The 22,055-nt window shown below is 43.7% G+C and overlaps 1 long non-coding RNA gene across 3 annotated transcripts in view; it reads right to left on the bottom strand.

The window, feature by feature from the left end:
- The window catches only part of LOC309847044, a 357,532-nt gene that overhangs the window by 23,317 nt on the left and 312,160 nt on the right, over window positions 1-22,055 (bottom strand). For 2 of the 3 annotated variants that reach the window (XR_014302276.1, XR_014302278.1), the window contains one exon: window positions 5,975-6,152. The exons of the other annotated variant lie outside the window; for it this stretch is intronic. This is a non-coding gene — a long non-coding RNA (uncharacterized lncRNA). The remainder of the gene's footprint in view (window positions 1-5,974; window positions 6,153-22,055) is intronic. 3 annotated transcript variants of the gene reach the window in all.

Below are 22,055 nucleotides of genomic sequence, written 5' to 3' on the forward strand. Positions count from 1 at the left end.
AGAGGGAGCAAGGCCCTGGGGGGGCTGGAGACACTCAACCAGGTCCAAGTGCACCTTCACACTGGCAGAGACATAACCACATAGCCTTGCCCGAGACCTTGCTTTGGGAGGTAGAGGACCGGCAGTCCTGCTCTGGGTCCTTGCGTCGTGTCCCACCCCTAACCTGTCACTAACTGGAAGGTCTGCCAACTGGAACCTGGGTGGCCATTCATAACTTTTGTGTTTCTTTTTTCAAAAAGATGGCTTTCGTATGAACCACTGTGATTCTCAAAAGCTACAAAAAAAAAAAAAAAAAGAGAGAGGGCTTCTTCTACTGAATTATTCAAGGCAAGGACACAGGCAATAGGAAAACTAAACCTTAGACATCTCCACCTTGCAACTACGTTGTTAGCCCGGGTGAAACAGAAAAGGAAGGTTTGGTGACAAACCAGCTTCCTCTCCCCCGGGGCTGAACAAGAGGAGAAGGACTCAAATTGCTTCAAGAGGGAATTCATTTAGGAAAAAAAAGAAAAAAGAAAGGAAGAAGAGCTTCCTGACAAGGAGGAGGACAGACAGTAAAATAGGGAACAGAGATAAGGGGTAAAATCCCCTTCACTCCTTGATTCTACCCTTGGAATCTATTGGGAGCAGTTTCCACGTCGCCCCCCAGGCTAAAGCTCGCTGTCCTCAGGCAACAAAATGAAGTCCTCTTAACATTTTATTTTAATACTTTAAATACCTCAGCCCATTGTTGCCCCTGGATTATTGGCTTGATTTGCTTCAACCTTTGATTCCATCTTCTACATGTTTTCTACCTTTTCTCCCATGAGGACGCCTCCAAGAGCCCTGGCATACGTCGGAATCTTGAGGACCTAAAAGCATTTGACACGTGACTTTGGAAGCTCTGTTTTTAAATCCAACCCCTGCTATGGACTAGTTACATGGCCTGAGCCTTGGGCTTTCAGTTTTTGTCACTTATAAAATCAGGATTAAAATCCTTATTCTGCCTGTTCTACAGAATATTTTTAAGGATTAGATAAGATCATGTATGTAAGACTGTACTGCAAACATGAGAGCCCTCTCATTTCTTTCTCTTTGTATAAATATAGCTATAGAAAAATCTGAAGATCTGAAGTCAAGTCTCGAATGTCACTTAGTCACTGACTGCATAAACTTGTGCTTTTATTCCCTCATCTGTAAAATGGGTTTAGTTCTGCCTTAGAGAGTTGTTGAGAGAACTGGATAAGATAGCCAATGTGAAGGCACTAGGAAAAATAAAATATTAGAGAAATAGGATTCTACCAAAACAGGCTTGCTGTGGGACCTAAATTCCACTGGTTAGATCCTGGAGATGTGTCAAACATTGAAAAGTTGGTCCAAACCTGCAGTCTAATTTAGGGAGAACCAACATCTCAATGGGCATGAGGTTCCAACCATATGAACAGCTGTCCGACCAGTAGTTTCTCGGACCCCATTCAGGTGATGGAGTCTAGCTCAGGCTAACATTGCTAGGAACCCAATCTTCTAGGGTTAGTCCTTCTAAAAAAATAAAGCATATTTCAAACCATATATGGTTGTGCTCGCTTCGGCAGCACATATATCAAACCATATATGGTTGATAAAATCTTATGTAATTGAAATTTGCTAATGGAGTTAGAACTTACCTTTTCTTATTAAAAAGAAAGCAGGTGTGTGTGTGTGTGTGTGTGTGTGTGTGTGTGTATTTGTATTTAAAACAAAAAAACCCCATAAAATGGAATTCCTCCATTGCTTACTCTTTATGTATGAAATACTTAAAGGTTGTAGAATAAGTCTCCCTTTTACTGTTGAAGGGCTTGGACTTGAAAGAAGATGTCCATGTAGAAGTCGGGTCGGTCACATAACCAAAGATGAATACAAAAGTGGGGCAGGGACACTTGAGAACAGCGTCCACAGGCCAGAGCCCTAAAGGTGTGGAGTTCCTCAAGGACCCATAAGGTAAAACAGGGAGGTGGATGGGAGCAGGAACTTGCAAGAATAAAGTTAGGAACGCTCAGGAACAAAAAATGCTGAGTGAGGAAATTAAGAAGAAGGAGGAAGAGGAAAAGGAGGAGAAGGAAGAGGAGGAGGGAGGAAGAAGAAGAAGAAGAAGAAGAAGAAGAAGAAGAAGGAGGAGGAGGAGGAGGAGGAGGAGGAGGAGGAGGAGGAGGAGGAGGAGGAGGAAAACTAGAAGAAGTGGGGGGAGGGAAAGGAAAGGAAGAGGAGGAGGGTGGGGAAGAGAGAAAAGATGCCAACAAGTTCAGAAGACAAAAAGGCTTAGTCCGACAGCAAAAGCAGCATTTCCCATCATGAGTTCCTTGAATATCCATTTTATGGCGCATGATGAAGGGGTACAGCAAGGAAAAGAATAACTCTTACTAAAATAGTGTTTTACTGAAAGCTTTAGAGTTGTTGGATTATACAGCCAATTCATGACGTTCCTTTACTGAGGACTTTTCGGAGACTTTACACATGAATGTGCACCAAACATCTCTAACGTGATACAGTGAGGCAACTCCCACTTATTTGACTTATCAATAAGGGACTTTGACAAGTCACTTATTTGACCACAGGATTTTTTTTCATAAGGCATCTTGCAGAAACAGCCCCCTGCAGCACACTTTGGTTGAGAAATACTGGCTTAAAAGATCCAAAGACCATATTCTCTTTTAAGATTTGAGGCCAAAGGAGTCTCTGGAAGTTAAAAATTCTGCCATTTCATTAATTCATCTATTTATACATTCAACAGCCATTTACCAGCATCCGCTCTATACCAGACCCTACCCCAGGCCCTGGGTATACAGTGGTGAGGGGGCCCCTGCTCCCACAGAAAGTCTATTTTCCTGAGGGTGAAAAGGAGAGGAAAAAATGCAAACAAGTAAACAAATATATGAACAAGATTGTGGGAGGTTCCATAATGGTCCCTAAGGATGTCTCTGTCCTAATCCCTGGAACCTGTGAATGTGACCTTCCATAGCAAAAAGGGGCTTTGCTGATATGATTTAGGGTTTTGAGATGGGGAGATCATCCTGGATTACTCCAACGGGCCCTAAATGCCAATGCAGAACACCTTATAAGAGGGATACAGGAACAGCAGACAGCTGAGAGGGTGATGTGATGATGGAGAAAAAGGGAGAAAAGGCTCCAGGACAAGGGGGACACAAACCAAGAGATGTGGGCAGCCTCTAGAAGCCAACAAAGGCAAGGAACAGATTCCCCCCCCAGAGCTTCCAGAAGGAGCCACCACTGCCAACATCCCATAAGACTTGTTTCTGACATCTGACCTCCAGAACTGTAAGAGAATAAATGCACATTGTTTGAAGCCACTAAGTTTGTAGTTACTTGTTACGGTAGCAACAGGAAACGAACACAAAGATCCTATTCGCTGAAGATAAGTTCTGTGAAGACATCACAAGGGGCCCTGCTGGGGTCACTGGCCGGGGAGGGGACAGGCTGCCGTTTTCAGGGGGGTGGCCTGGGAAGGCTGCCCTGCAAGGCTGTCAGTGGACAGTGTGCTCCAGACAGCACAGGTCTGCTTCTCTGTCGTCTTGTCCCCTCTAGCGAGGAGAGGGGGCTCACTGGCGGGTGATGGTTTGACACTGTTGGTATGAAGACTGAGACACTCTGGTCACTTGAAGGGATGCACAGCTTACTGAAAGGACACACGTGGAAGTAAAGAAACCAAGATCATCACCCTGGGCCAAGCCCCAAGGAAATGGAGGAAAAAGATTTCCAGGCAGACTCACCAGAAAGAAGAGGAGGGGCCGGGTAGAGGCGGGAACAGAATTGTTCAGAATTGGCAAGTTGCTCAGGGTTCAGAGCCGGCTGACACCATCAATAGTAGAAATAGTGGATCCCTAGCCTAGGCCTCCCTATTTAGCTGAGTTCTGTTTCTGTCTCTGCTTCTCTCCATGGGTCTTACTCTGCTGGCTCCAAAAATGAGTGGCTAATTCGTGAAACTCTTCCTTAAACTCCCAGAGAGAAAAAAAAAAAATCTGATTTATCCAATTTATTCCTATGGTGCCTCATTTGTCATTGGCCAGGCTAGAGACTGGCTGCCTGTGGTCAAGGGCCCTCCACACTACGATCGACTGTGGTCGGATTAGCCCGGTTGCTTGGCCACCGATGCCTGAGGCACCGCCCAGGACCATGGCAGAGAGAGATGGGGGCCGTCCTGGCTGTCTCCTCCTGAAGGGACCGTGGGTGAGACCAGCAGTCAGCCCAAGGGCTCATCCCAAGATCTAAATTCCTGCCGACTGAAGCCTGTTTTCCTGGTCTCTTAACTCAACAGTGTCTTAGTGCTATTCTTATAAGCAGGAAACACCATCTACGTAATATAATAGTATCAAAACTTACGCCACCTTGTCATCAGAGTTATTCAAGCAGCAGCCCTGTCAAGATGGCAAAGGATGACTTCATCCTGGTGTTTGACCCCAGGGAGTTCCTTGGAAGATGAGCGCTCAAATGCGTGAAAGGAAAATCTGAATGTGCAGACAGTAAACACAAGGACAGCTGGTCCAGCTGACCTCCGGGTTGTGATCCCTGCTAAAAGGCACGATTCTATGACATTTCTATGACATATGACCTGTGGGTTGGGGCAGGGATAGAGAAAGGAGGAATCAGAGGTCAAGAAAAGGTAAGAGAGGCCAGTTCCCTTTCCTCCATCAGAGCCGAGAGATGAACACAGGTGTGTGTTTCATGGGGTCAGGGAGAAGGATATTTCCCTCCCGTCCCCTCAGGACCTGCAGATGAGGCCCACGTGCTGGTGCCTGTGTGGATTGAGGGGGATGTTCTTAGGGGGGTCCAGGAAATGTGAGAAGGCAGAAGGACTCAATCATTTTAGGAACCGCAACTATGAAGGTCCATTGATGGTTTATGTCTTTTAATCCTTACAACAGACCAGAGTGATAAGGAGACCTTTATTAGCCCATTTCACCAATGAGGAAATGAAGAGTTGCAGAGGCGAATATCTGTGATATGCAGAGACCCCCCGAACCTCTGCCCCCCGTCCCTGGGCAGCTCACAGTGTGATGAGATTCCTGGCCCTGCTTCCTTTCTGCCAGCTCCCTTCCTCCCCAAACACACAGTTTCCAGCGAGCAGCCCCGGATCTCACAACCATTATGGTACTGCAAAGAACTAGAGAAAATGCCCAAGAACACTGACAAGATCTGGCCTGGGACAGATGCTCCCGAGCACGGCTTGGGGAGGAGGAGGAAGAGGGAGCCCACGCTCCATCACCGCTAAGCAGAGAGCCCCAGTGGAAGCCACTTCGCCTCCAGCCTCCCCGCTACCCTCCAAGGCAACATATTTCCGCCCACTCCGCCCTATGGTACAGCTAAGGTAGGGAGTAATATCGAGACAGTTTGGGAAAGTGCTTTGCAAACAATAAAGTGTGCTTCGAAGATTATTGTAGCCAGAAGGAAGGTTCCTTGGCCAGACTAGAATCTCTCTCCAAGAAGCCGAATGCTCTCATCCACTCATTCACTGCCCACCCCGCTCCGATTATTTGCTCTCTCGCTTCTGACCCCAGCAGCAATCAGCAGTCCTGGACGGTGGGGGCTTTTGTCTGAGCATCTCTGTAGGCTCCTCAGCTCAATGGCTCCTCGCTGAATGAACGTGTGTGCGGCGTTTTACGGTCTACACAGACTTGTGCGTGACACATCTCGTTTGTTCCTCAGGAACACCCACTGTTTCCCAGGACCCTTTAAGGGAGCACTAAACTTTACGTGCCTTATCTCCTTGAATCATCATAACTCCATGAAGGCAGGTGTCGTGTTATTATCTCTTTAATCCAGACGGGGAAGCTGGAGCCCAGAGAGGTGCAGGAACTTGCCCAAAGCTACACAGTAAATATGTAATGGAGTTGGGATACCCCCCTCCCCACCCCAAACACACACACAGGGCAGCGGGCTCCTGAGACTCCTCTCCCAGGTACACTGAGCTGGCTCTTGGCAATTCCCTTATAGCATTTATTACCTTTTAATTTACACGGGCCGGGTCATCCAGCCACCCTAGCAGTCCTTGAGACAGGTAATTGCATTTTCCTGGAAAGGAGCAGGAACGTGATTTTTATGAATCCTCCCAGTGACAGAGCAAGAGTCACGCCAGGTCTGGTAACCTAAGTTCTGGTTTTCTTCCCGTCACAGGTAGCTCTCTGAAAATGGAGGTAAAAACAAGCTCCTTCCAATTGCTTTGGAGATCATTGAGATAACAAAGGGCAAGTGGTTTGATTTTCTCAGGAAGAAAGGTCCTTGAGAAACTTAACATTTGATTATTGTCCCTGCGTTTTCAGTGAGGAGCGGCAGCGTGGGGGTGATACCAAGGATCAATCAGCCACCGAGCGGATCAGTCATCGTCTGGGTAAGTGTGCACATCAAATTAGCATTTTAGGAGCAAGGTGAGGAATGTGGTTTCTGATAAGTCTCTTTCAAAATATACGCCAGCCTTCAGAGAATCGCTTTAGATATTTCTGACACCCGACATTCATAAGATTTTCACGAGAAAGTTAGTAATCCTAAAACTCTCCCAGGCGATCAGCATCCTGCTTGGAAATTATAACAATAATAATTCTGAAGAAAGCAGTAAATTCTACTTCCTTATTTTCCAATTTCACATACCCTACAGTGGTCATATGTGGGATGTCGTTGATTTCTAGAGAAAAACCTAGTTTTACCCAGTGGAATTTTTGCTGGGGTGGAAACTTACGAGAGGTGATTACTTAGCAAGTCAACAAACCATCATTCATCATAGATGGAAGAAACAGGATTGATGTGTCACCTCGAGCTGCTTGAAATGACCTAGGAGCATGAAAGGACATGTGGGAGCCTCAGAAGCTTTTTTGTTTTTGTTTTTTTTTTCTTGCCACTTCAACTTTTATTCTGCTGGTAAAATTAGGGTAAAAATTTTTAATTATTTTTATGATGCGTGATAGGTTCCATTAGCTTCCCCCCCCCAGCTTTATCAAGATATAATTGACATAACATTGTATAAATTTAAGATATACAATGTGATGATTTGATACAGTACATACTGCAAAGTGATTACCACAGCAAGGTTAGTTATCACATCCTCAACTCCCATAATTACAATTTGATGTGTGTTGAGAAGGGTCATTTAAGATCCACTTTGTTAGCAACTATTCAAATACATGTTACAGTATTGTTAAACGTAATTATCATGCTGAACATGAGATCCCTGGAATTTATTCAGCTTATCACTGGAAGTTTGTACACTTTGACTGAAGCTCCCTATTTCTCCCACCCTCAGCCCCTAGCAACTGTTCTGCTGTTTCTGCTAAATTGGCTTTTTCTCCTTTAATTTCACATATGAGATCATACAGTATTTGTCTCTCTCTTTCCGACTTACTTCCCTTAGAATGATGCCAGTAGAGTCCAATTTGGAGGAAGCATCACAGCTCTGGCACTTCTTAGCTTTGTGTCTTTAGGCAAGACAATCTTTTAACCCTTAAGCCTCAGTTACCTTATCTGTAAAATGGGAACAAAAACAATACCCACTGAATTATAGTAAGCACTGACTGGGAACTACCATACACCAGCTACTGCTAGAAAGCTGGAGACACAACATGTAACAAGACAGGCAAGTTCTTGACCCTACGGAGCTCGCATTATGGAGGTATTTAATACACTGCTTGTAATTATACATACTGTTACTGTTATTGATTTTTTTTAGTGATTGGCATTTGAGCCTTTCTTTTTCCATACCATTCTTTTCTTTAGCAGAGAATATGTTATTTCAATAGAAATATTGAATGCTTAGTGAATTTTTTTCTAGTGTTGCTAAAAGGCATCGTGTATGAGTTGCCTTATAGACCTCCTCTCCCGCCAACCCCCCCCAAAAAAAACCCGCAAACAAAACAAAAACAAAAAAGAAGAGAAATCTGCTCTACAGGGCCTGGCAGTTTCTGAACAGGTCAAATGGTCCCGGAGAGCTAGAAGGTCTTCTTAGACCAATCTCTGAAGAATGCACCGTCATCATCGACTGCACAAGGTCTGCCTCGAGCGAGCGCGATCCTGGAAGCACTGAGGAGCTGCAAGGCTCTCCCAGAAGGGGCCAGTGTGGCTGTTGCCTCTGGAGAGACTCAGAGAGATGAGCTCAGGAGGGGCTGGGCCTAGAGGTGCCCTCAGTCCCACACGTCTGAGGGAAACTGAGGTATACATGTGCTAGAGTGAGTCCTGTCTAAATTGTCTGCTCTGAGAGAGAGCCCTCAAAAAAAGGAACCAGTCATTCACCTGTGCAGCCTTGAGCAGACCCGCCCACCCCATAGCTTCCCTTGGGGGCCCAAACAGTATTCTTTGCTTCTGACGCATCTGGATGGTTTTGTCTGGAAGCTCCCATATGGTTCTAGGGCCTTCCGTAAGTGTGCCCGGCCCCTCAGCCCCATCTAATTATTGCTAGAAGCAAAGCTTTGAGACAGAGCACACAGGAATGAAGATTTGACTTTGAATTCACCTCTACATTTATTTATTAACAGAGATACTCTTAATTAATTTTTGGATACATGAATAAACATTCTCACGGCTTATGAAGTTGTTTTAAAATGGGGTAAGCTCTCCTAGAACTTCAGAGCAAGAAAATATTAGAGCTGGAGAGGCGTTGAAGCCAACTAATCCAACCTCCCTTGTGCAGGGCTGAGGGGAAGGCGGTTTGGAGAAGGGAAGGGCCTCTTCTGAGGTCCTATTATTAATATCTGGGAAATCTGGAAACACGAACCAGATCTTCTGCCTCCCAGTCTAGTGCTCCCTCCACCTCTTGATCAATTTACAACCTGGAGCAGGAAATTTGACTATCCTTCTAATCTCCTCCCAACTTGTGCAGCTACAAAAATAGATACAATCTGGAAGCCCAGCTATGCCAAATATTGTGGCAGACTTCCCAGCCTCTCCTCCTCCCCCAGCTGATGGGAAGTTGAAGCTCCATAACACTCCTGCTAGAAATGTGAAAATTATTTCTTTTTTATTCTTTCTTCTATCTAAAGCCCACTGCCCAGCCAGGTTCAAAGCCCACTCAGGATCCTCAGTCCAGAGAGACGGCACCGAAGAGGTCATCAGATAAGCAGCGTCCCCGATTTTAGATTCTATAAAGGTTAACTTTATAGAGGCTATTGTGAGTATTTATGCTTAAAAAAAGATGCAGATCAGTGATGAAGAAAAACATGAAGTCTTCAAGAAAAAACCTATGGGGCTGCGTGAGGTCTTTCAGAGAGGAAATGCTTAAAAAGAGAGAAACAAACAAACAAAAAGGTCGGACTTATTAAAAGATTCATTTCAAATGGGGGCTGAACCCTATGAGAGAAGCACCATATCAACAAAAGACAAGAGCATTTGAGCATAGACGAACTTGAATTTGAGAAACTGTTTTCCTTCATGCTGATCCTTGGCAGCCCCCTGCAAAGAGTAAAGGAGACAGACATATGAGGATGCTCATAGCGGCATTATTTGGGATAGAAAGGAAAGAAAGTAATCTAAATCTCTTTCCGAAGGAGACCCATCAGAATAAATTATGGTGCACAGATACTATGGAATATCATGCAGCTGTTTAAAAAACAGCAGGTTAAGCTCTGTGTTCTAACCCAGGATGGTGTCCGACACACACTAAGACACCACACAGTAAAAAGCAAGTGACAGTACTGCATGATATAATCCCATTTGATCCAAGAAGAAATGTATATATTTGTATATATACAGAAAAGTCTGTAAGAATATGCAAGAAAATTAATGCTGGGGAATGCTAATAGGAAGAGAAGGAAAGGGAGAGGCTTTTATTTGTCGCCTTTTATCTTTCTGATGGGAAGGTTTTACCATGATAATGTATTATGTCTAATAGCTTTTTCATAAACCACAAAAATCCAAGATTTTTAAAACCACAAGAATAATCCAGAATTGATTCTTCCTCATAAATTCTAATTTATTAATAAACCTCCCACAACATAAAAATGATAATAGCATTATATGAAAATGATCCCTTTTCTCCCTTCATTAAAGCTTCAGCCCTCAGATACAATTGATCGGATAGAGCCCTCTGTAACTTTGGAGGCTGACACCATGTACAATTTCTCCATCACAGGCTTGCTTGCTCTCCTGGCTTCTTAGACTCCTTTATCCGCCTACACCAGCTGCCAGCCTATGGAAACTTGCTGGTTCTCACAACAGTGCCTAGAGCTAGAACTTGGAAGTTCTTTCATCATAGCCCAGAGACCTATGATCACCAAGAACTGGCACCGATGCCCCACCAATGCAACTGAACCATCTTTATTCTCTTTTTTGATAAAAGAACAGATCAGGGGATTTCTTTAATGGGTGCCAGTGAAACTCAGCAAGGCATTTGCCCAAGTCAGCAATCTATTCGTGCAAGTGCATGAAGAGGAACTGACTGGAGAGCTGAGACACACTGGAGAGTTAACAAATACGTCCATAAAGTGTAGGTTACTAACAATGACAGCCTGGATGGAGGCTCACGAGGTCTGCAAAAGGATCCAGATTTAGACACTTTCTTGCTCAACCTTTTTTTTTTTTTTTAAAGGTTTTATTTATTTATTTGACAGACAAAGATCACAAGTAGGCAGAGAAGCAGGGAGAGAGAGGAGGAAGTAGGCTCCCTGCTGAGCAGAGAGCCCGATGCGGGACTCTATCGCATGACCCTGGGATCATGACCTGAGTCAAAGGCAAAGTTTTTATTTAACCCACTGAGCCACCCAGGCGCCCTGCTCAACCTTTTTATCAATAATATGGAGGAAGGCTAGAAAGCCATGTTTTCAATAGTCACTAACTTTTCACCCATCATAATGATTTTCTTTCTCCTCCCTCTTTATTAAAACATTCCAGGGGTGCCTGGGCAGTGGTGGGTTAAACATCACTCTCTTGGTTTAGGCTTAGGTCATGATCTCAGGCTCTTGAGATCCAGCCCCGCATGGGCTCCAAGCTCAGCAGGGAGTCTGCTTGAGAGTCTCTCTCCCTCTGCTCTTACCCCCCACCCCCACCTTGCTCCCTTAAAAAAATAAATAAATCTCAACAAAACAAAACACTCCAATCCCTGAACTCAAAAAGGTACAAATTCTATCATTTCTTTTTCGTGTTAACAACTTGCCTGTCTGCATACGATAGGATTCCATCTGTATGACATTCTGGAAAAGGCAAAACTCTAGAGTTAGAGAACAGGGTTGGGGAGGGAGTAGGGACTGACTACCACGGGGCAACGTAAGTGAACATTTTTGGAAGATGAAACTGTGGCAGTGGATACATGACTCTATGCCTTTCAAAACCCATAGAATTTTACTCCATAAAAGTTTGAATTCTCCAGTTTGTAAATTTTAAAATGAATCCTGAAAAAACTATATATTTTTAAAGATTTTATTTATTTATTTGACGGAGAGAGATCACAAGTAGGCAGAGAGGCAGGCAGAGAGAGAGGGGGAAGCAGGCTCCCTGCTGAGCAGAGAGCTCAATGCGGGGCCCCATCCAAGGACCCTGGGATCATGACCTGAGCCGAAGGCAGAGGCTTTAACCTACTGAGCCTCCCTGGCACCCCTAAGATCCTAATATTAATAGCAATAGCAATAATACAACATATAAAGACAAATGCTAGCTCCTCAGTTCAACAGCTTACATTGAAAAGGTGAAAATTCCCTGGTTTATTTACAGTCGGAGTAAAAAAAAAAAAATAATAACTGGCTGGACATACGCGCCGTGTCATTGCCAGGCCCCTGCCTGCCTCTCCAGTATCACTTCCAGTCACTGGTCCTCCCTCCCATTTCATATTCCCAGTCCTAAATGCAGGTAGCTTCTTGCTCTTGTGCCTTTGCAAAAACTCTTAACCGATAATACCTTCAGTGCCCCCCAACCCCATCTTCTTACACCAGCCCTGAGAGCCCTTCAGCCATCAGCTTCTCGGGCAAGTCTTCCCTGACTCCTGATAGAAATGATGTTTATTTCTATCTCCAGCCTCGTGATACTGGACTGTGATTATGCGTCCACGTGTCATCCCCCCATTAAAATGAGCTCGTGGAGGGTACACACTCAGTCACTTTTCTTGCCTCTGAATCTACAGAACTCAACATGGTGCTACATGCATAATCCTGCGTTTGGTAAATATTGGTACACTTTAAACCATTTTAAACAACTGATTTTTTTTTTTCCAACTAGGCAAACTGAATCACTAATTATGTGTTTGAAGAAGGGGGCATTTTTCCAAAAAAAGAATTCCCTAACCATCAGTTTTACCTTTTCCAGGGTTTTGCCACTCTTGAGGGGAGGGCGGTTTGATACATTAAGAGGATGTGAACAGCGACAGTCCACTGTACAGCGTGTTTGCAGGGTACCATATCTCATTTTAGTCCATTTTCCTCTAGTTTTCAGTCTTGCAACACCTTTGTGCAGTGTGTGATTCCTAATTCTTCCCTGCGGCCCCTCCAATGTGAGATAAGAGGACTGAAGTGCATTTGACCTCAGCTGGGGCTTAACCCTGATGCACCCAAAAGCAAAGGGAGAATTATTGGCAGACCAGGGACTCATTTGAAAGGACTGGGATACATTGTTGCAGGAATCTCAGACTATTTCTTATGGTAAAACCCCATGTGCCTTACTCAAATATTAAGGGATCTGAAGGGATTGGAGGAAGGGATTTTCTATCCCAGCATTCTGTCTTCCCTAAAGCTGACCTCATTCTCTGTCTAATGGGATAGGTCAAAGACATCTGGCTATTTCGGACTAGGATTTTGACAACGCACCCTTGCCTCCAGCTAGACTACCATAGGCTGGGGCTGTAGGAGAGCTCCCAGCCTTGTGACACCTGTTAAAGTGTAAGCAAGTCAAGGTTCTAGCTGGTGCAGGGGATGCGGCAGACCATTTGAGGTCAGTGCAGGATGCCAATAATGGCAAGGCAAAGCTTGGGAACATGGCCTAAGGGCCCTGGCAGTACCACTTCCGGAACACAGGATCTTAGAAGAGCGGTATAGAAAACACGTGCTCTGAGCCTCAGTTTCTGTCAAAGATCTTTCTGTCAAAGATCAAGCATTAGAACTAACGATTTCTAAGGCTTCTTTCCTGACTCCAGCTTAGGTAAAATGGTTTGGTCATGAACAAGTCCAGGTGGGAAGAGAGGGCAAGGCATTTCAGAGTTCATGGTGAGCAGGCCTTCATGCTGAGTTAGGGAAGGAGAGCAGTAAGAGCAGCCCCCATAGGCTCCAACAGCCCTTGGGGAAGCAGTCTCCTGCCCTGGCTACGTTTCTTAGGCCAGCTAGCCAGCTCTCTGCTGAGATGATATTTGCCCAGGGAAAGGCCTTCAGAGGCCCAGGCAGCAGCATGTAGTCACTCCACTGGGGCTCAGCATCCCAGCAAGAATCCCAGGGGCAGCACAGACATTTCTCAGCCCAGCTGCCGCAACCCCACACCAGCCCCAGGCCTGGCACACACACCCCACCTCCTTGTAAGCACTCAGCCCTCCCCTGCCTCCTATGTACACTTTGTTGGGAAGCAGCATATATAGTGCAAATAGAGCAATTTTAGAGTCTGAAGCCCCGAATTTGGGTGTCAGCTCTGACTGTTACGTACTTCAGTCACCTTGGGTAGATTACTTTCCCTACCCCGACCTCAATGCTCTTTATCTGTAAAATGGAAATTGTATCACCCACTTCCAAAGATGTTTCCACGATTCAAATCTGATCACTGAACAGCTATGCTCTGTAAACTGAAACAGTAGATAAACCTAAGCCATTAGCCACATCAAATTATTTTGGGAAGTCGTTGGGGTCTAAATGATGCATAAATAAAACCAGAGCTGGAGAGAAAGCCTCCCTATGCCCTGTGCAGACTCGCTGTCTCCTATCCGTCATCTGGCGATCCTCCCCCCACTCCGACCCTCCCCTCCAGCCTTCCGGGCTTGGCTGTGGGGCCAGCCAGCCGCTAACAGGACGGCTCGCTGCTCAAACCAGACAGTCCCCAGGGTTGGAGCTTGTGCCTGTCAGCCTATCAGCTGGCACTCTGACAGACAAGGAATCTGGCCAATAAATGTCTAATCAGGATGATATCAATTCTCAAATCTAGCAATTCAGCCAAGTGACTCCAAAGGGCTAGCAAGCAGTTCTGTAGGGTAGAGGATTGGTGAGCCACAGACCTGGGAGCATTAGGGCTATGGATATTAAGGGAAGGTGGAGAATCTGGAGAAAACCAGCATACCTTGCAGAGGAGGCAGTGTGTGACGGTGGAACATGCAACTTTGAGTCCCCAGAACCTTCGAACTCAAAGCCCTGCTCTGCTGTTACTCACGGACTGCTCATCTCTGCAGATCTCTGATCCTTGGTTTTCTCATCGTACAATGGCTGTGACAATAAAGGATGATTCCAGTGGCTCCAAACTGTTCCTTTGGCCTGAAAAGGAATCTCACTGGTGAGGCCAGTGGTGGTTGAGAGTGGGTGCAAGTCAGAAGCCCCTAGCGAGCTCCACGTCTCTGAGGCTGTGGGACAGAGAGACGACAAGGCCCAGCCCAGGCACTTAGCGGCCTTTGTGGACAATTTCTGTCAGGAACACACAGGAGTTAGTGAAAAGAGGGGCACGGCTCTCCGTGGAAACAATTCTGAGTTTGGAAGTCCTCAGACATCTCAGGGTCCCACAGAAATTGAATGCAAAATGGTATGCATGAATTCTCTGGGTATTTTTCTGGGGAGCAAGTCCAAAGCTTTCCTCAGAGTTTCAGAAGCCTTTTGGCCTCGCAGAAGGCAAAGAGCAGTTATTTGAAACTGCCATGCTGACTTCCACACCTGAACTCACACTCTTCCCAGTCTTCTTTCCTGGGGGTGGCTGCTACGGACCATGACCGCGACCAAAGGAAATCGCCACTGGCCTCCATCTGCCTTGCCTGGCATGAGCTTTATTTTCTACTTTTATTTTTATATGCATTTGTCAAAAACCTGTTGGTAAATAAATAGTACCTTTATAGTCACTCAAAACAACAAAGTTTCTTTCCTTTTTTTTTCTTTTTTCTTTTTTCTTTTTTTTTTTTTAAGTTTTAAGTTCATTACTTAGCCCAAGAAACAAGAGTTAACATAGACAGGGTTTACCACTTTGTCTCGACAAACACAATTTAGATGTGCTGTTTCTAATGAAAACCAAAACAGAGCAAACAATTAAGTTAAAAACAACAGCATCAATTTAGTGGTTTACCAATTAGCAATTCAGTCCAACATGTATTGAGTAAATGCCCAGCTCACAGAACACCATGCTTAGCGCTCCTAGTTTAATTGGCCTCTCTGTAACATTTAGCATGGCTGGCCTCTGTCATCTACACCACCACCTCCCCTTGGTCTTGGTGACACACACTTCTCAGATGCTCTGTGGGTTTCTTGCGCAGGTTCTTTCCTCTTCCCCAGTGCTCCCCTTAAACATCAGCTCTGGCCACAGGCCCCTTGTTTTATGGCTGGCTCTCTCCCTGATGGATTCCTTTGCTCCTATGACTTTGGTGACCATTTCTACCCTAATGATTCCCAGGTCTGTAACTCTAGCCCAGATATCCAGAAAGAATTCTAGATCTATAAGCCTCCATCTGAAGGTCCTACAGGCATTTAAACTCAACACTTTGGAAGCTGAACTTCTTATCCCAAGGTCAACCGTCCTCCAAACTCCAAATCATGATCTTCCTCTTGTGCCTCCTGTTAGTGAGTCCAAGAAAGAACCGAGGAGGTTTGACTCTCTTTCCTACTGCCACATTCAGTGTTCCTAAACATGTCTTATAGTATTTTCAGGAACTTCCAAATATGGTAGTTACTATACTAACTTCACTCACCTGGATGATGGCAATAGCTTTCTAACAGGCCTCTTTGCCTCCATTCTTGCCGGCTCTGATCTATTCTTGATGAAGCAGCCAGAGAGATCTTCCCAAAATGCAAACTAGATCATGTCACTCTCCTGTCTACAACTCTTCAATAGCTCACCCATGCCTTCAGGATTCAGTTCAAACATCTGAGAACGTCTTATGAGTTCCTCTGTCTCTGACGCCCTCCTCCCTGACTGCTTCTCTAGACTCCATCTACTGTCACCTGCAGCAGGTAAGACTGAGGTTCTAGCTGCTATAACAAAGACACAAATATTGGAGTGGCTTTTAAACAAGGTAGGTGATTTTTTTTTTCTCTCTTGTATATCGATCCAAGTGCAAGCAGTTGTGAACTGTTATAGGAACCTGACTCCTTCTATCCTGTTGCTCTATCGTTCTAAGGTGGTTGCTTATGCTTCCACTATCCCTTCCCTTTCCAGCCACCAGTGGAGGGCTAGAGAGACAAAGGGAGGATCCAGAAAAGGTAATATATGACACCCAACCATATTAACCACAACTTAGTTTCTTGCTCACACTTGGCTGTAAGAGTACTTATGAAATAGAATGTTTTGCTAAGCAGCCATGTGCTTTCTCATACTTGTTTGAACTTAAGACCTTGTAACCACTGAGAAGTTTTTCTGTCCCACAGGAAGGTGTGCTTCCTCTCCTAAAGAACTTATTACACTCAGTTTTAGTTATTGGGTTCCTTATCTATTTTCCCATCGAGGCTATGAGATTCTTTAGAGCTAGAACTGCATCTTGTTCATTTCCGTTTCCTTAACGTTTGGCATTACGCCTTGTGCGTAATGGGTTATCCGTACATGTTTATTTGTTGGATTACCAAAAACGATTAACTAAAAGTAGGACCCCCCAAATTGTGCCCACATGGTATAAACTTAACTATGGGGGGAAAAAAAGACAAACAACCAAAAAAGCAACATGGAACTAGTCCTGAATGGAAACATGTCAAAATGTTAACAGAGGTTGCTTATAGGCAATGAGACATGGGGAAGTTACTCCCTCCTTCTAGCACTATTGTTTTAATTGGGACAGGGGAATAACCTTAAGAACAAGTGAAATCTTGCTCCTTTTAATTCATATTAGGATCTTTAAAAGTTTCACTTAACAATTCACCGTTACATCGTTTTTGACCCATTGCTCTTTCAAAACACCAAGGAGCCCACTTAGAATGAACTTTTTTTTATGTTAACGTTTACAGTTAGCAATCACTAAGTCCAGCCTGGTCCTTCTATAGCTGGGAAAACTGAGGTCCAGAGATAAGAAGTAGCCTCCATGTATATGGCCTTTTTTGGGGAAAAAAAAAAAGATGCACTTAAAAAGTACACAATACAGTATTGTTGATTATAGGCACAATTTTGTACAACAGAGCTCTAGAATTTACTCATCTTGTATAACTGAAACTTTATGCCCATTGAAGAACAACACTCCATTTTCCCCAGGCAACCACCATTCTACTCTGGGTTCCTATGAGTTGGACTATTTTAGATGCCTCATGTAAGAGGAATCATGTGGTATTTGTCCTTCCTGTGACTGGTTGATTTCATTTAGTACAGTGTCCTCCAGGTCCATCCTTGCTGTGGTAAACGCAAACAGCAGATGAATGGCACCTGTTCATAATGGACATTGATTGGTTATTATAAATAGTACTGCAATGAACATAGGTGGGCTAATATCTCTTCGAGATCCTGATTTCAAGTCTTTTAGATATATACCCAGAAGAAGGATTGCTGGATCATGTGTTAGTTCTGTTCTATGTTTTTTTTTTTAAGATTTTATTTATTTATTTGACAGAGAGAGATCACAAGTAGGCAGAGAGGCAGGCAGAGACAGAGAGAGAGAGAGGGAAGCAGGCTCCCTGCTGAGCAGAGAGCCCGATGTGGGACTCGATCCCAGGACCCTGAGATCATGACCCGAGCCGAAGGCAGCGGCTTAACCCACTGAGCCACCCAGGTGCCCCTCTGTTCTAGGTTTTAAAGGAATCTCCTTATTATTTTCCATAGCAGCTGCCTCATTTTCAGTCCCTACTAATAATGTGCCAGCATTCCAATTTCTCTAGATTTTTACCAGCCCTCGTTACCTTTGGCTTTTGGTGGGGAGTGTGGGGGTGGGGGGAGTGAGGGTTTGAATAAGAGCCATCCCAACCGGTATGAGGTGATATCTCACTGTGGTTTTGATTTCCGTTGCTCTGATGATCAGTGATATTGAGCATCTTTTTATATACCTGTTGGCCATTTGTCTGTCTTCTTTGGGAAATGTCTATTTAAGTCCTCTGCCCATTTTTTAATTAATTATTTTTTTGCTCTTGAATTATAGGAGTCCCTTATACATTTTGGATATTAACGCCTTATCAGATATATGGCTTAAAAATATTTTCTCCCACTCAAAGGCTACCTGCTCACTCTGTTGACTATTTCTTTTGTTGTACATGACCTTTTTAGTTTGATGTAATCCCACCTGTTTTTATTTTTATTGCTTATGTTTTTGCTGTCATATCCAAGAAATAATTATCTAGACCAATATCATGAAGCTTTTCCTCTTTTTCTTTCTCTAGTTTTATAGATTCAGGTATTATGTTTAAATATTTAATCTATTTTGAGTTTTTTTTTGTATGATGTAAGATATGGGTCCAATATCATTCTTTTGCATATGGATATGTTTTTTTTTGCAACAGCATTTATTAAAGAGACTATCCTTTCCTCACTATGTATTCTTGGCACCCTCACTGAATGTGAGGGTGATGGGGTTCTCTATTTTGTTCCATTGGTCTACACGTCCGTTTTTATGCCAATACCTTACTATTTTAAATACTGCAGGTTTGTAATATACTTTGAAATCAAGAAACGTGATGCCTCTAGTTTGTTCTTCTTTGTCAGGAATGCTTTGGCTATTCAAGATCTTTTGTGGTTCTATATTAATTTTAGGATTATTTTTTCTATTTCTGAAAAAAATATCATTGGAATTTTTATAGTGCTTGCATTGACTCTGTAGATCACTTTGGCTGACATAGACACTTTAACAATGTTAAATCTCCAAACCATGAATATGGGCTAAATTTCCATTTATTTGTGTCTTCTTTAATTTCTTTCATCAATGTTTTGTGGTTTCCAGTGTGTGAGCCTCTCATTTCCTTGGTTAAACTTATTCCCAAGTATTTTATTCTTTTTGCTGCTATAGTAGATGAGATTGTTTTCTTAATTTCCTTTTCAGATAATTCGTTGTTAGTATATAGAAATGAATCTCATTCTTGCATGTTGATTTTGTATCCTGAAACTTCACTGAATTTGTTTATTAGCTTAAACTGATTAGCATGTGGCTCTGGGTAGATCAGATTTGGTTTTATTCTTTAGGAAATGCCTTTGATTGATATTTTTAAATTTCAGTTGTTTTCATTTTCAACCATGATGGACTGCCAGTCCAGAAACAATGCATCCCACTGTGTGCACAGCTTAATTCAGTGCCTTGGCCAGCAAACTGGAAATAAATGATGAAATCAGTCCTTGTGGCCCACTGCAGATGCCACCACATCACAGCATTCTGAGACAAGGCCATTTGTCTGCAGCTTTTCTAGGAAGAAGCCTCTGGCAAAGCCTATCAAAATAAAAGGTGAGGCTGCAGATGTATTTCTTTTTCTTGATGTGCTTGTGGAGGCCATTTTGTGGTCATTTAAAAAATATATATGAATTTATTCTTCTTTCCACTTAGCTCTTTACCCATCAGTTACAGGGGCTTTATCGAGGGCACAGCGGGGCAAGTCATTTTTTCAAGACTTGAAAACCGGGCAAATTCAAGGGGAACTGGAAGCTTGTTTTCCCATCTCTCTATTGTAGGCCACATTCTGGGAAATTGGACGTTTTCCTCAGCATCAACACGGCATGAGCACACCTAGCTCAGCATCTTTACTCAGAGCTTCTCCTGTACCTTGAATTCTCTCTCCCAGCCTCCCATACTCAATAGTTTTACCCATCTTCCTGACATTTCTGGCACTCTCTGGTCTCATCTGCCACAGAACTCTTAGTTCATGATCATCGATGTATGCACCACTACTTTTGCCCTGCCCATACGCATCTTAGGCTGTGATTCAAAAAAATTTGTTTCATGTGAATCTGCTGTTTCCCCACACTGTGGCTTTCCTGAAAGCAAGGACTGTGTCTGATCTATCTCCATTTCTTCACCGACTGGCACTTACTAAGCCCCAGGACATTCTGGTTGAATCAATCATATCATCCAAGATCCACCCCTTGAGGGCAGCTTTGCTCTGGGATTTGAGCCAAGATTCCTTTCCCTGGTAGCCCAGAGCTTCCAGCTCTCATCCACAAATCTTTGGAACCAAGACCTTCAGCTTGGGGGAGAGCAGAAAAGAGAGTGTGGGACTGATGGAGAGAAGTCCTGGGTACATGTCCAATCCCGTCCACTGCTAATTGAGTGAGTCATTTCATGTCTTCCAAAAATAGTTTTTTGTTTTGTTTTACTTTTTTTTCAATTGCAAAATGATTGTTGTTGTGCTTCACAGGTTGCTGTACGGATTCAAAGAAGTTGTGTATTCAAAATAACTCGCGGGCAGGTTAAACCTCAAAAAAGCAACTTTGTGCATCTGTGAGTATTACCTTGTTCCTTCTCCACTTATAGGCATCACACTTTCCTGTTTCCTTTCCATTCATGTCTAACTAACCTGTCCACAACATTACTATTCACAAAAACTCACCCTAGCACAAGATGCCCTTGCCTACAGCAAACAGCAGTTTCCAGAAGTTCAAATTTCCTAACTGCAAATGGAGTCATTCAAGAATACCAAGATCAGCGCCATGCCTAATGTCTACTATGAGGGTCCAGAAATAGTGATAAAAATCAAATGATCCTTCTCTTATTATAGATAGCCAACATGTCCTGAAGGGATTCATTTTAGCAGGAATGCCTAGATGCTGACAATAAAAGGGTATATGGAAATGGAATTGCTGCAAATCATACTGGTCATCCTATGCAGAGATCCACTGTTTAGCTCTTTTTGTTCACAGTGCGGCCAGCACACACACATGCTACATTTCCTTTTCTAAGGCTAAGGCCACCCAGCGCAGCCTTGTTTTTGTTAATAGAGCCTGGTCATATAAATACAACATGGATCCTTTATCTTTCCACTTTTCGATATGTAAAATTTGTACAATATGAGGATTCATCTTATCTCTTGGTTCTAAACATGAAAGAGCTCATATATGAGTCTAACAAAAATGTCCTTGGTGCCAAGATGTCAGGAGAGCCAGATCCATGTGGGGCTTTCTAGGGCTCTTATATAATGAAATATGCTTAAAGTCCAGAAGAAGAAAATATTATTGGGTGAGACCTTGCAAGACAAACACTTCTGAACTGGGGGCAAAGGCCACCATAATGGGGTGCTCCTCCTGTTTCTCCTACAAACACCACTTCTCATGGGATGTGGGTTGTCATAGTGATGGAGGTGGAGTGACACTGGTTCTAGAGGGAAACAGGAAATGTGTTATCTTCTGTGGCTTCTCTTCTCACTTCCATGCTTCCTTCACATGTCCTTTCCCAAGGAATCTTCCAAGTCAAACTCCAAAAGCTATAGGCTTTCTGGCAACCCTTTTTCCACACATTCCTACCCAAGGACTCATTTCTAGATGCTTCTTCACTGATTAGTTCCTTTCAAACTGATAACTTCATAGGATTATCTATAGATTTTAGATTTGACCTCTCTCTTCTATCAAATTTATGCACTGCAGGCCTTGAACAAGGGAGGCACCCAGGTTCCTGGGATACTACCCTTGCTAAGACTTCTGAACATCCAGGTCCTTGATTTCTGAAAGAGAAAACTGGATACACTATAAACATATCCTCTGTGATTATAGCTCAATCTGACACTTTAGAAGAATATATTTTCTTTTTCACTAAATGAGAAACTCAGTGGTCCCACACTAAGGGTTGAATCACTCATTATTTATTCAGTTAGAAAACATCTTTTTTAGAAAGAGCTTAGAGCTGTAATTGGCTGTAGGCTTGGCAAGGATAGACAATGCAAAGTCTGTAGCATCTTGGGCAGCCTTGGTAAATAAGAAGAGCTCAAATGAATGGGAGGGAGATGAGCAGCCCCGTTCTACCTTGTACTGATCAATCCATAGCTGGGTTGCCACACTCCCAGTTACAAGTCCCTTCATAGAAGCCAGATAACCCGAGTCCACACCGGGAAGAGGAGCAGGGTGGAGAAAGG

The sequence above is a fragment of the Mustela nivalis genome, assembly GCF_964662115.1.
Source record: "Mustela nivalis genome assembly, chromosome: 13".
Taxonomy (NCBI): Eukaryota; Metazoa; Chordata; class Mammalia; order Carnivora; family Mustelidae; genus Mustela; species Mustela nivalis.